The sequence below is a fragment of the Rhinolophus sinicus genome, chromosome 2 (assembly GCF_057876585.1).
Source record: "Rhinolophus sinicus isolate RSI-liver-muscle chromosome 2, RSI-T2T, whole genome shotgun sequence".
NCBI lineage: Eukaryota > Metazoa > Chordata > Mammalia > Chiroptera > Rhinolophidae > Rhinolophus > Rhinolophus sinicus.
The window spans coordinates 133,113,579-133,126,191 of NC_142502.1; positions in this window are offsets into that span (position 1 = coordinate 133,113,579).

Below are 12,613 nucleotides of genomic sequence, written 5' to 3' on the forward strand. Positions count from 1 at the left end.
GATAGTGAAAGAAACCAGTATGGGAAATACCTGTGGGGTGGATACTTGTTGGAATATCTACACTCACAATTATATTTTTCCCTCATAGGAACTTTTATTTGGGTCACTGCAATACTGGTACATTAATGCCTCTGGAACTAGAAGTTGATATGAAACAGGAAGGTGGTGCTCATTTTCCACAATACTCTTGGTAAAACAGAAATGGTCAGTTTGCAGAGAGAATGAAAGCAAAGTGTAATGAGAAGAAAAAATGTAAAAATAGAAAAATAATCTTTTGAAGTCTTTAATTTTCTTGATCTAGAAAATATCATCGGCACTTAGTCCCTTAAATTTCATAAATTATCCTTGTAGCTGCCTGTACATTTATCCTCTTCCTTGTGTTTGTCTGAATGGATATTTGCTACTTGCAATGGAGAAAGACTTGATTCACCAACCCAGATTTTTATATGCTAGAGGGTAAGGCCATCCCATCTTCAGGACTGCCATTGTGCTTCTTCTCCTTCTCCTTCTCCTTCTCCTTCTCCTTCTCCTTCTCCTTCTCCTTCTCCTTCTCCTTCTCCTTCTCCTTTGATTTTTATTATTGGGGAACAGTGTGTAATTCCAGGACTTTTTTCCAAGTCAAGTTGTTGTCCTTTCAATCTTAGTTGTGGAGGGTGCTATTCAGCTTCACCTTGTTGTCCTTTCAGTCTTAGTTGTGGAGGGTGCAGTTCAGCTCCAGGTCCAGTTGCCGTTGCTAGTTGCAGGAGACACAAACCACCATCCCTTGCGGGAGTCGAACTGACAACCTTGTGGTTGAGAGGACGTGCTCCAACCAACAGAGCCATCTGGGAGGCAGTTCAGCTCAAGGTGCCGTGTTCAATTTTTCAGTTGCAGGGGGCACTGCCCACCATCCCTTGTGGGACTCGAGGAATTGAAATGGCAACCTTGTGGTTGAGAGCCCACTGGCCCATGTGGAAATCGAACCGGCAGCCTTCGGAGTTAGGAGCATGGAGCTCCAACCACCTGAGCCACCAGGCTGCCCGCCATTGTGCTTCTTTTATTGACATATGGATCATTCTCTCCAAGCTCCCTAAGGAATGTCTCTACCTGTACACACAAGATCTTCTGCCTCTTTTCTATTCCAAAGAATGATATACTTTTCAATTTCTTTCTTTGTTTTTAATTAAAGTTTATTGGGTGACAATTGTTAGTAAAGTTACATAGATTTCAGATGTATAGTTCTGTGATACATCATCTATATATCACATTGTGTGCTCGCCACCCAGGGTCAGTTTTCCTTCCATCACCATATATTTGATCCCCTTTACCCTCACCTACCACCCGCCTCCTCCCTTACCCTCTGGTAACCACTAAACTATTGTTTGTGTCTACGAGTTTTTGTTTCTTCTTATATGTGCTCCTATGTTCACTGCAGCTTTATTTATCGTGGCCAAGACATGGAAACCAAAGTATCCTTCAATAGATGATTGGATAAAGAAGATGTGGTATATATACACAATGGAATACTATTCTTCCACAAGAAAAGATGAAATAGGACCATTTGCAGCAACATGGATGGCTCTTGAGATTATTATGCTAAGCGAAAAAAGTCAGACAGAAAAAGTCAAGAACCATATGAGTTCACTGATATGTGGTATATAAAATTGAAAACAACAAAAGAACAAGACAACTTTTCAATTTCTTATTGCTTCCATTCTCTCATACTAAAGTGGGAATAATAATCTCCCTTTTTAATGTAACTAACAAACTTAAAAAGCTGTGCTGTATTCTCAATTTCCTGTAAGAATTTTTGAGTGCTGGAAATTTCATTGTAGAATCTTTTTTTTTTTTTTAATAGTCACAATCTTTTCTCAAAACACTGAGGAATGAGTCAGGAACTATCTAAAGGGCCAACTTGAGTAGAATGTACCATTTAGTTTCAAAATTGTCCTCCTGCTTCAATCAGAATCTACTGACAGTGAGTCAAATATGTGTTACTTCCCATAAGGCCTACCAATTGTTTATGCACATAGATCTCTTGTAGGTCCTCTTCAACAATTTTTAAAAGCATGTTCAGACAAGTTTGAACCCATAACGTCTACAGAATTTGAGCTCTCATGTGATGATGTCCATTGAGACATTTGGATACCAACTCTTCATAAAACAAGAAGTTAATCATATGTGTCTTTAAGTAGCCAGAACATTTGTCACATTAACTGAAGCTGTCAATTATCTATGACCTATCCCCATTTCTTCATATTGTTTTCTCTGCATTCCTAGACTCTACATTCTGTCAACCTGTTCTAACTACCCCATATTGGAATGCATATATACCAACTGCTGCTGCAACTATGAACCATTCTCCATTGGTCCCATCTGTGGCTACTTTGTTTTGACAGTCATACTACAGGTCTAGAGCCTTCTATCCAAATTTGAAGAAACTGTTCAAAAGACTACAGATATTGTATAATCAATGATCTTAGAAAAAAATCAAGATCTGAAAATATAGAGAAAGTTTTCTTCACTCTAGTGCAAAAATCCACAATAGTATGTGAATAGGATTCAAATTTCTTATTGAGATTCACCAGAGCCTCATCAGAATTATAAGAATTTCTAAAATATTTGTATGGCCATAAATCCTAGATTTATGTTCTAGGAACATCATTTACACTGTCTAAGAAAATCTTGTGAAACACTCCTAGCCTACCACTTCTGGAAATTTAACTTCAGGATATTAGGTGCCAGAATTATCCCCCCTCCCAGGCTCACCTCCGCTACAGAATTGCCAAATACCTGCTGAGACCCAAAATTATTTGGTATTATTTCCAAAAGGGCTGTGGGACAGAGATTTAACTTCTTTCCTCCTCCTCCAATTATATTGTTGCTGCCAGAAGCTCTTACAGTACAAGTTGCTGTTTACATGTGGTAATGGGAACAGAGTTTACTCAAATTAGATTCAAGTGTACTGGTCATCTATTATAAGCTGGGTACTGTGAAAGCATTTTTCTATAAAATGAAATTTCTGATATGCATAGGAACCCAGTAAGTTAGGTCTCCTTTTCTCTTTTCAGAAGAGGTCACACAGATGGTGAGTAGCAGACTTGGGATTTGAAACCCGTGTCCTTGACATTCTCTGCAGGTAGGATTCAGAGTGAAGATCCTGGACAAAATAGGGGGGAGGGTAAACTGCATGAGGATTGAATTAGGAGGCACTTGGACCTCCTTAAAAGGTCACCTTATAGCCCCAGTACGTTAGGCAGTTCCTTTGTTCATTACCTCATTCACACTCCAGTTTTCTTTCTTCAGGTACTCTCTTATTACCTTGTCTTTTGGAAAGAGAGCAGGAACACCATACATAAACTTGTGTTACCTCAGGAATGAGCATGAAGGTTAAATGCAGAATATTCTGGAAAATCACTTTTATAGCATAAAGCAAATGGTCCTTAATGAGTGAGGGTTTATAAGAATGACTCGGAAGAAACAGTAGTAATAATATCTGGTCAATTCAGAGGTCAGGTAGTCCAGCATTTTCATTTCCCCCATGAGAAAACCAAAGCACAAGGAAGGATAATGAACTCCCTAAAGGCCTCTGGCTAAATAATGGCAACACAAAGACTCACACACAGGTCTCTTGACTGTCCATTGAGACTTTTTCTGAAGATTATAACCCTATGCTGTTCTTTGTATAAGTGGATCCGTAGAAGTATGTTGGCTCTCCTATTTAAAACTGCGCATCTGTATTTTCAGGAAATTATTTTTCAAAGCCACTACAGAGCCAAAATACAATTCTTTAAGTTACTGGATAGGTTATTTCCTATAATCACATTTGGAGGAAAAATTAAACAGCAGCTTAAAAAGTGGATTAAAATAAACTGAAAGTGTTGTTCAATTCTTGGTCCAGGACTTACTTGGTATTAGGTTTGGGCATAAGCTTTAGCATTAATTGGTCAGAATTCTAAGTTCACTTTTTCTATCATCCACAGCATTAGCTTTGGGTTTGTTTTTCAGGCAAGGCAATACTGTCTTTTCCAACCCAGCTCTTTGTCAGAGCTTGGGCTGAAATCTGGAGTCCGTTTTAACACTGAAAATCAATTGCAAGTTATAATGCATCAGCACTGCAGGCATACTGAACCCATTCCCCATCATCAAAAGGAACGGCCAGCAGAGGCCTTTGGACAGCCTTGGCAAATACTTAAGCTTTATGTGAGGCCAAGGATAACGTAATCCTTAGTCCTGTGCAAGATTTGTACTTTCCTAAGTAAACTGGCTAGAAAGGAACCACTGTGTTTTCCTCTAATAGGGCACATGACTTCTTCATCACCAATTCTGCATCTGTGACTGAGCTTTCTAAATAGCAGCTTCTCCTAAATCCTGGTGAAGGGAATACTTAGAGAAATGCCATGGAGATTTGGGAAAAATGCTTGCAGAGCCATCTTTCTTGTTTCTAATCTTTAATGCGGGGGTCACTCTAGGGTACTTTTTGGGGGGTTCAAATTATTCCACTTTTTTCTAAAAATATTTAATTCAGCCTAGTCCTTAATTTATCAATCTCATATATTCTGCAAATATCTATCAAACCCAAACTATGTTTTAGGTGCTTCAGATAAGGCAGCAAATAAGGCATGTTCCTTGATCTCTGCAAACTACACTATACTGCCTTTAAGTGACATGTCAGAACTTGCTCTTGAACTCTTTCTAGCTACTTTGTGAACTTGCCAGTGGGTTGCTTTCTAGCACCTAAAGAATTTACTTGACTTCCAAAACTAATAATAAAAACAAAACAAATGAAAAACAAAACAGCAACAACCACCAAAAAAAACCCAATTATTTGAAGAAAAGATGCGAATAGAAGACATAATTGCTCTTGTTTTCTTCTATGTTGTTAATGGAAATTTCAAAATGAATATTCTACATTTGCCTAGAAGCAATTCAATCACAAGGAGGACAACATTTTAAATTTCAGTCAATCTCGATATACCACCTGATTGGGAGGGCAGGAGTTGGGAAAGCGTCTATGGGGAAGACACCATCAAAGGCAGAGTCCTAGCCTAGCCTACCCTCGATATGAGCTTTCAGTATGGCCACTCATAATTGCTGTTTCAGACCTCTCACAATTCAGATATTTTAGAACCACTAATCAACAGGTGATTAGGTCAGCATGAAAGCTTGCTATGTTTGAAGTTAATTTTCACCTAAATGGAAAATTGTATAACATCTCATAGAAGCTAAAGGGAAACACTTATCACTTCACCCTTTCAAAGGGCTTTAAGCTATTATTTAATTCCCACCAAATCACTTTGAAGCTCAGAATTTTCATCTCCATTTCACAGATCAGTAGGAGAAGAAACCATAGGAGTTCAACAACGGCCCCAGGTCGTGTAAAAAAATCAATATCAGAGTGGAGATCAAAACACTGCAAACTCGGATCCTTTTGATTTCTCTGTTTTGAGGACACTGTATCTTGCAAATTGACCCAGTCTTTAAAAAGTCAGGCTCCTTGCTCCTTGGTAAAGCCCCGTGTTCTTTGCAAGTCAAAACTTTCTGACTTGTGTTTCAGGCATTTTGGAAACTTGCTACTCTCCAAAAGACATGGAGGGCAGGGGGGAAAATATCAAACAATCATGGTGAAATTAAAGTGACATGAAAAAACGTACATCTGATTTATCTATTAACCATGCCTATCTAGCATCTCCAAAACGAATTTACTGCTTTATTTGGCAAAGCATAAGTCTTATATTGCCCCAATAGTATTCTTGTGACCTTTTGAGAAGAACCTAGCCAGATTCAATCCATCTTTCTCAGTCTTTTCTTCCAGGGAAGAGAAATCAGTAAATTAACTTTTCAGAGAAAGTAATTTCTTACATTTTTCTAATTTAGTAACTCCAAGACAGAGGTAAGCAAAAGTAACTAACAAAACTAACAGAACTTTAATCATGGACATCGACGTGATGACCCAATTTCCCCTTTTTTTCCCTTGGAGAGATATTCATACTCCTCTGAACCTCATTTGGACCACATTGCAGAAGTTGCAGATGATGTGTATATAGCCCCATCATTTGACCCATATTTAATTTTAAAGTACTTGGGAAACAAAAGACTTCTAGGGCTAATTAGAGCAGAAAAGACTGTTTGGAAACCACAAGGGAGTTCTTAAGATAGGAACTGGGGTGGAGAGGTAGGAAGGCAGAGAAGGCAGAAGCAGGGGAAAAAAAAAAAGTATTTGTAGGTTATCAATTGGTACCTAGTGAATACCTGTGGGAAAAGAAATCTTAAGGGCTACTTCCATTCCTGTCCTCTCTGCCTATGACGCTCCACTCCGTCCTTTCACCAGTTATACGTGCTTCCCCAAATTGCACAAATTTTTATAAAATGTTTCTTAAATTCCTCTTTATGACTATGTAACCATGCTTGAAATATTTCTATGGAATCTCGTTATAATTTTCTCCACTTTAAAAAAAGCCAAACATATATATATATATATATATATATATATATATATATATATATATATATATAATTATAAACACACACACATATATATTATCAATTATACACATTATATATATATATATATATATATATATATATATATATATATATATATAAAGTTTTCTACTGTTGTGGCTCAAATTAACTCCAAATTTATCAGCTTAAAAGAGCACACATTTATTATCTCATCATTTTGTGGATCAAATCTAAGCATAGTTTACCAAGGTCTTATGCTTTAGGATTCCTCCCAGGCTGCAACAAGATGTCAGCTGGAGCTATGGTCTTGTCTGAAGGCTCACCTGGAGAAAGATCAGCTGCCAAGCCCACTCACTTGTCCCTTGAGAGTTGGTGACTGAGTGGCTCAGTTCCTCACTAGTTGTTGCTGCCCTAAGTTCCTTGCCAAGTGAGCCTCTCCAGCTCTCTTCATGAGAGACAGAGAGAGAGAGAGAGAGAGAGAGAGAGAGAGAGAGAGAGAGCATGTAAACATGACTGAAGTTCACCATCTTTTGTAATCTGATCATGCACGTGACATTCTATCATCTTTGCAGTACTTTATTCATTAAAAAAAACACAAAAACACAAAAAACAAACAACAACAACAAAAATGAAGCCACTAAGTCCCTCTCATACTCAAGGGGAGAGATGACACAAAGTTTTGAAAACCCAAAGGTGGACAATCGTTAGTCAGGTCAGAAGCTGCCTACCGCAGTATGTTTGGGTTTTAGATAGCAAATATGTTTTTGCTTAAAATATATTGCAAATCTGAGAGAAATGTACATTAGACAAGTCAATTGTGTCAAGAATGTTTAGAATCTTACAATTAGTCAAATTATCTCTCAGTAAGTAAGTTAGGACAGATAAACTAATAGGAAACACACCCTACCCTCAACTCCTCTGACAGAATTTTAGGGTGAAATAGGTCAAGAAGAGATGAGCCTTCACTTCTGATAGAGCAATCCTGATGAGGAAGGATCAGTAAAGAGTTGTCCCAGTTTCTAATGATCAGGAACGTAAATATATGTGGGGTGGAGGTGGGAGTGCTGTGGAGGATGATGGGAGAGAGCTGCCATAAGGCCGAGTCCTATCAGTCGTTAGGCCTGCTCTGCTCTGAACTCACATTCACCCTCTCACAACATGACCCATATAAACATACAAAGCAATCAGATCCAAGAGTGTTTGTTGACACTGCAGATAAAGTGGACCATGCTCAGCCTGAGAAACAATGTCCCTTTTCAGCCTCCTGCCTTATGATCAAGGGTGAAAGAAAAAAGGAATTGGTGATTTGATTATATTTCTGCATTCCTCATATAATAGCTTTCTGATCTCTTTTTAAAGTGTACAATATTAATAATACTTATTTCATTTTCACCAAGTAGACAGATTATGAAGGATTTAGATAAGCTAGTTCTTAATTTCTCAAACTACATTGTAAGCCATTTTGTAACAGCAGAACCCAAATGTTTATAATGATTTTCAGAAAGAGGAAAAACAGAGCAAAGAAACTGAGTGAGCTTTGAGAATTAGGCTTTGTGTTATTGCCTGGATAACTTCAATGAGAGATCCTTATGTCTATTCATTAAATAGCATGTGTTTTTATATGTACACTTGTACATGTGGAGTGCAGAACAATAAATAGACCAGCTCCTATTCTTTAGGAGCTCATGGGGAAAAAATATATATGTTGATTTATTTGTTAAATATTTGTTTATTGAGAGCTTATTTTCGAATCGCAATTTGTACTAATCACTGAGAATAAGATAGTAAACTATACTGACAAATTTCTTTCCTTGTGGAACATATATTAATGTCAGGAAAATATATATAAATAAGTAAACAAACACATATGAAAAACAGTTACAGATTGTAATGAAGTATAATGAAGAAAATAAACTGTGTGGTTTGTTAGAGAAGAATGAGAACTAATTGTTAATTCGTCATGGAACATCCTTCTGAAGAGGTGCCTTTTAGGCCGAGCCCTGAAAGGTGGGAAGCCATGTGAGAACCATGGGAAAGGTTGTTTATGGAGATGGGACAGTAAATGTAAAGGCTCTGCACAGGTAACACTTGAATTATTCTAAGAACAGAAAAGAAGGACATTGTGACCTTTGGATCCATAATTAGTAGTATACTAGTGGCTAGAGACAGCTCTTACAGTGTCTTGCAGGTCACAGTAAAGATATTTTGAATTTGACTCCAATGAAATACTTTTTCATTGGGGAGGGATAATATGTATATTATCTATCTATCTATCTATCTATCTATCTATCTATCTATCTATCTATCTATCTATCTATCATCTATCTAATATATATAGTATATTGTATATGTATATTTTATATATATGTATATATAATCTCTCTGTCTCTCTGTGCATACATAGATATACATATATATATATATATATATATATATATATATATATATATATATAGAGAGAGAGAGAGAGAGAGAGAGAGAGAGAGAGAGAGAGGTGCCAAAAAAATGTATACACAATTTAAGATAGGAAAAAACTATTAAAATTGCAATACTCAATATATACTGATAACAAAAAATGAATACAAGTCATCTGTATACATTTTTTTGTCACCCTGGTGTATATATATGATATATACATACATACATATATATGACCACTCCATTGATTGTGTAGAGAATGGATTAAAGTGGGCGAAAGCAGGGCCATCATGTAGCAGGCCATTGAAGGTGTCCAGTTAGAAGGTGGTAGTGTTTTAGAAAGATGGTAGTGGTAGCTGTGGAAACAAGAGAAGGGATAGCTCCAAAATATATCTAGAAGTGTATATTCTCAAAGTGTTATGAGAAATAATAGGACTTGCTGGTGTTTTAAATGATATGAAGGAAAATGCAAAAAATAGTGACTGATTTTTATGCTTTAGTATCTGGGTATATGATTGCATCATTCATTGAGATGGAGGTTATGTATCTGATGGAAACATATTATGAGTTGAAACATATTGTACTAATAATTTTATAATATAAATATCACATGTTGCATAAAACTATAAAAATGCCATAATCATTAAATTGTTTTGAGTTATAGAGGAGAAGCATATGAGTTAATTGGTGAGGTTGAATTTGGTACAGTTTCTGAAGGAGGTGGAACTTAGCCACAGTCTAGGAGATGGGTGCTTCATGAAAAACAGGAAGTGTAACACTCCTTGTATGAGACACTATAATATTGTGTTTAAATTAGATCAGCTCATTGGACAAGAAAGAGTTTGCTCAGGTAGTGAACTGGTCCGTTCCGAGATGCATAAACATTTACCCAACAATTGGTTACTGGATGGAATCTTCTCTCAGAGACGGTTCTAAGGTGAACATTGCTTGGCACTAAACCACTCCTTACCATAATGTGTGCAATAGTTTACCTGCGTGAATTAAACTATGGAGTTTATATTTTGTTGAAGTGAAAAATCTGAACCCGTGTGGCCCTCCATGGAGGGCCATGAGACTACGAGGGGAAGACAAGGCATGAGGCTGGATGCCGGGGCTGTGTGATAGAATTCTATCCTATCTGTGGGGCTATCAGTCAATAATCGGCAGAAGGACCTGAGTCTTCCCAAGGCTCAAGCCTTTCACTCAAATAAATTAGAGATGCAGGGGAGCACATTCACTCTTCAGACCAGGAGAAGCCTCTTTAGTGAATAAAGAGCTCAGGATGACTTAATGAAGTGCGTATCTCACTCAGACTGTGAGGGTACTTAGGGGCGTAGATATGACTGTTGCTGAGCTTCCAGGTGTATTGGGCTCTGTGGAATTAAATCCCCGAAGACCAGACTTTACAGTCCCATGTTCCCTAGGAAAACCCACAGAAAATAAACAAAACAAAACACAGTATATTTTCTTGTAATGAAATTAACAGTGTACCTAGCATTAAAAATAGACATTCTCTTTTTCTGCCATGAAAGGAACAGTCAAGTACTGAATCAACACACACAGAAAAGATAATATGGCCAAGAAATAAAACTGTCTAGTCTCCTACTTGAGAGCTAGGAATGTATTCCAGAGAGAGAGAGAGAGAGAGAGAGAGAGAGACTGTATCCCAGTCTCTCATTTCTCTCTAAAACTCCACCTTTCTCTTCCTTTTTGCATTCCTTCTCCAGTCATTTCCTTTTCCCCTTTTCATGCCAAGCGGCCTGTCATTTGTGGATATCTTATGTATGATGTTAGACTATGCGTAGCAGTATACAAAGAAGGAGCCATGTGCTCTGTCTCTTAGCACTTTTGAAGCAAGGTGATTTTAGCTTTTAATGGAGTCTTATAGTACATGATAAAAAAAAATGTTATGAGGCCAGCCTGGGGTCCTCAAAATGCAAAGATAAAAGACCTTCATATGGAAGTTTCTTTAACTATGAAGATTATTTCTTTAAAGTAATAAGACTTATACTAAACTTAATGATTTAAATAATATTTTTTTCTCAGTAAAAATTAAATAGTTCCCCTAAAGTATATTTGCACGCAAGATGAAGACGGCCAGTTAGGGTGGGGATGGCTTAGACACTTAGACAGTGGTTCTCAAACATTAGCACAAATCCAAAATGGTCAATAGCACATTAAAACAGATTGCTGGACCCTGACTCTAGAGTTTCTGATAAACTGCATTTGGGGTGAAGTCTGAGAATTTGTATTTCTAGCAAAATCACAGGTAATTCAGATGCTGCTGGTTGGGGAATATACGTAGAGAACCGCTGCTGTAGAGATTGGTTTCTCCAAGTGTGACCCCTCAGAAAGCCAGGCCCCAATGCAGACTTACTAAATCAGAATCACCGTTAACAAAATCCTCCAGTAATTCTTTTTTTTTTTTTTTTTTTTTTAAATAGTAGCTTTATAGAGATATAATTCACATGCCATAAAATTTACCCATTCAAAATATACAATTCAGTGATTTTAGTGTATTTACAAAAGTGTAAAGTGTATGCAGTCATCATCACAATCAAATTTTAAAACACTTTCATCCCCCTCAAAAGAAATCTCATACCCATTAACAGTCACACACCATTCTCCTTCCCTTTGTTCCTAGACCATGGCATCCACAGATTTATTTTCTGTTTCTATACATTTGCCTATTATAGGCATTTCATATAAATGAAATCATACAGGAAAGGGTCTTTTGTATCTGGTTTCTGTCTCTTAGTATATTTTAAAGTTTCATCCATGTCGTAGCATGTATCAATACTTCATTCTTTCTTGTGGCTACATAATACTCCAGTGTCTGCATGTACCACACTTGTTTATCCATTCCTTGTCACTTGATGGACGTAAGGATTGTTTCTACCTCTTAGCTATTGTGAATAATGCTGTTATAAACACTTGTGCACACATTTTCGTTGGGACATATGTTTTCAATTCTTTTGAATCTATACCTAAGAATGGGATTGCTGGGTCATATGATACCTCTATGTTTAACATTTTTGAGGAACTCCAAAATTGTTTTCCAAAGTGGCTACACTAACAGTCCCACCAGCAATATATAAAGGTTCCAATTTCTCTACATCTTTGCCAACACTTACAATTGTCTTTTTTATTTGGCTATCCCAGTGCATGTGAAGTGGTACCTCATTTTGGTTTTAATTTACATTTCCCTAATGATTGACGATGAGAGTCTTTTTATGTGTGTTCTGGCCATTTACAAGTATTTTTTTGAGAAATGTCCATCCAAATCCTAAGTGATTCTTATGCACAGAAAAATTTGAGAAGTGCTTGCCTGGGGAGGTTTCAGATTACACAGTCATTTCTATCTGGCCTTTCCACTGGGGATAATTTTGCCTCCAAGGGATATTGTGAATGTCAGCAAACATTTTTTTATTGTTACAAATGGGGGACTTCTACTGCCAACCAGTAATAGAGGCCAGGGATAGTATTAAATATTCAACAATACACAGGTTAGACCCTCATAACCAAGAATTATCCAGACCAAAATATCAATAGTGCCATCCATTCTTTTTGCCAACGACTGAGGTGTTTGCCACAATGTGAGACTGTCAGTGCTAAAAGCAGGACCATCCCTGGCAATCCAGGATGGTTGGTACCTTACAGGGCTGTATGCTTCCCAGGCTGTTAGATTTTAAGACTACTGGATGAAAGAGAACCCACAGTGTGCAATGAAGGCTGAGAAGCCAGAAAGGCA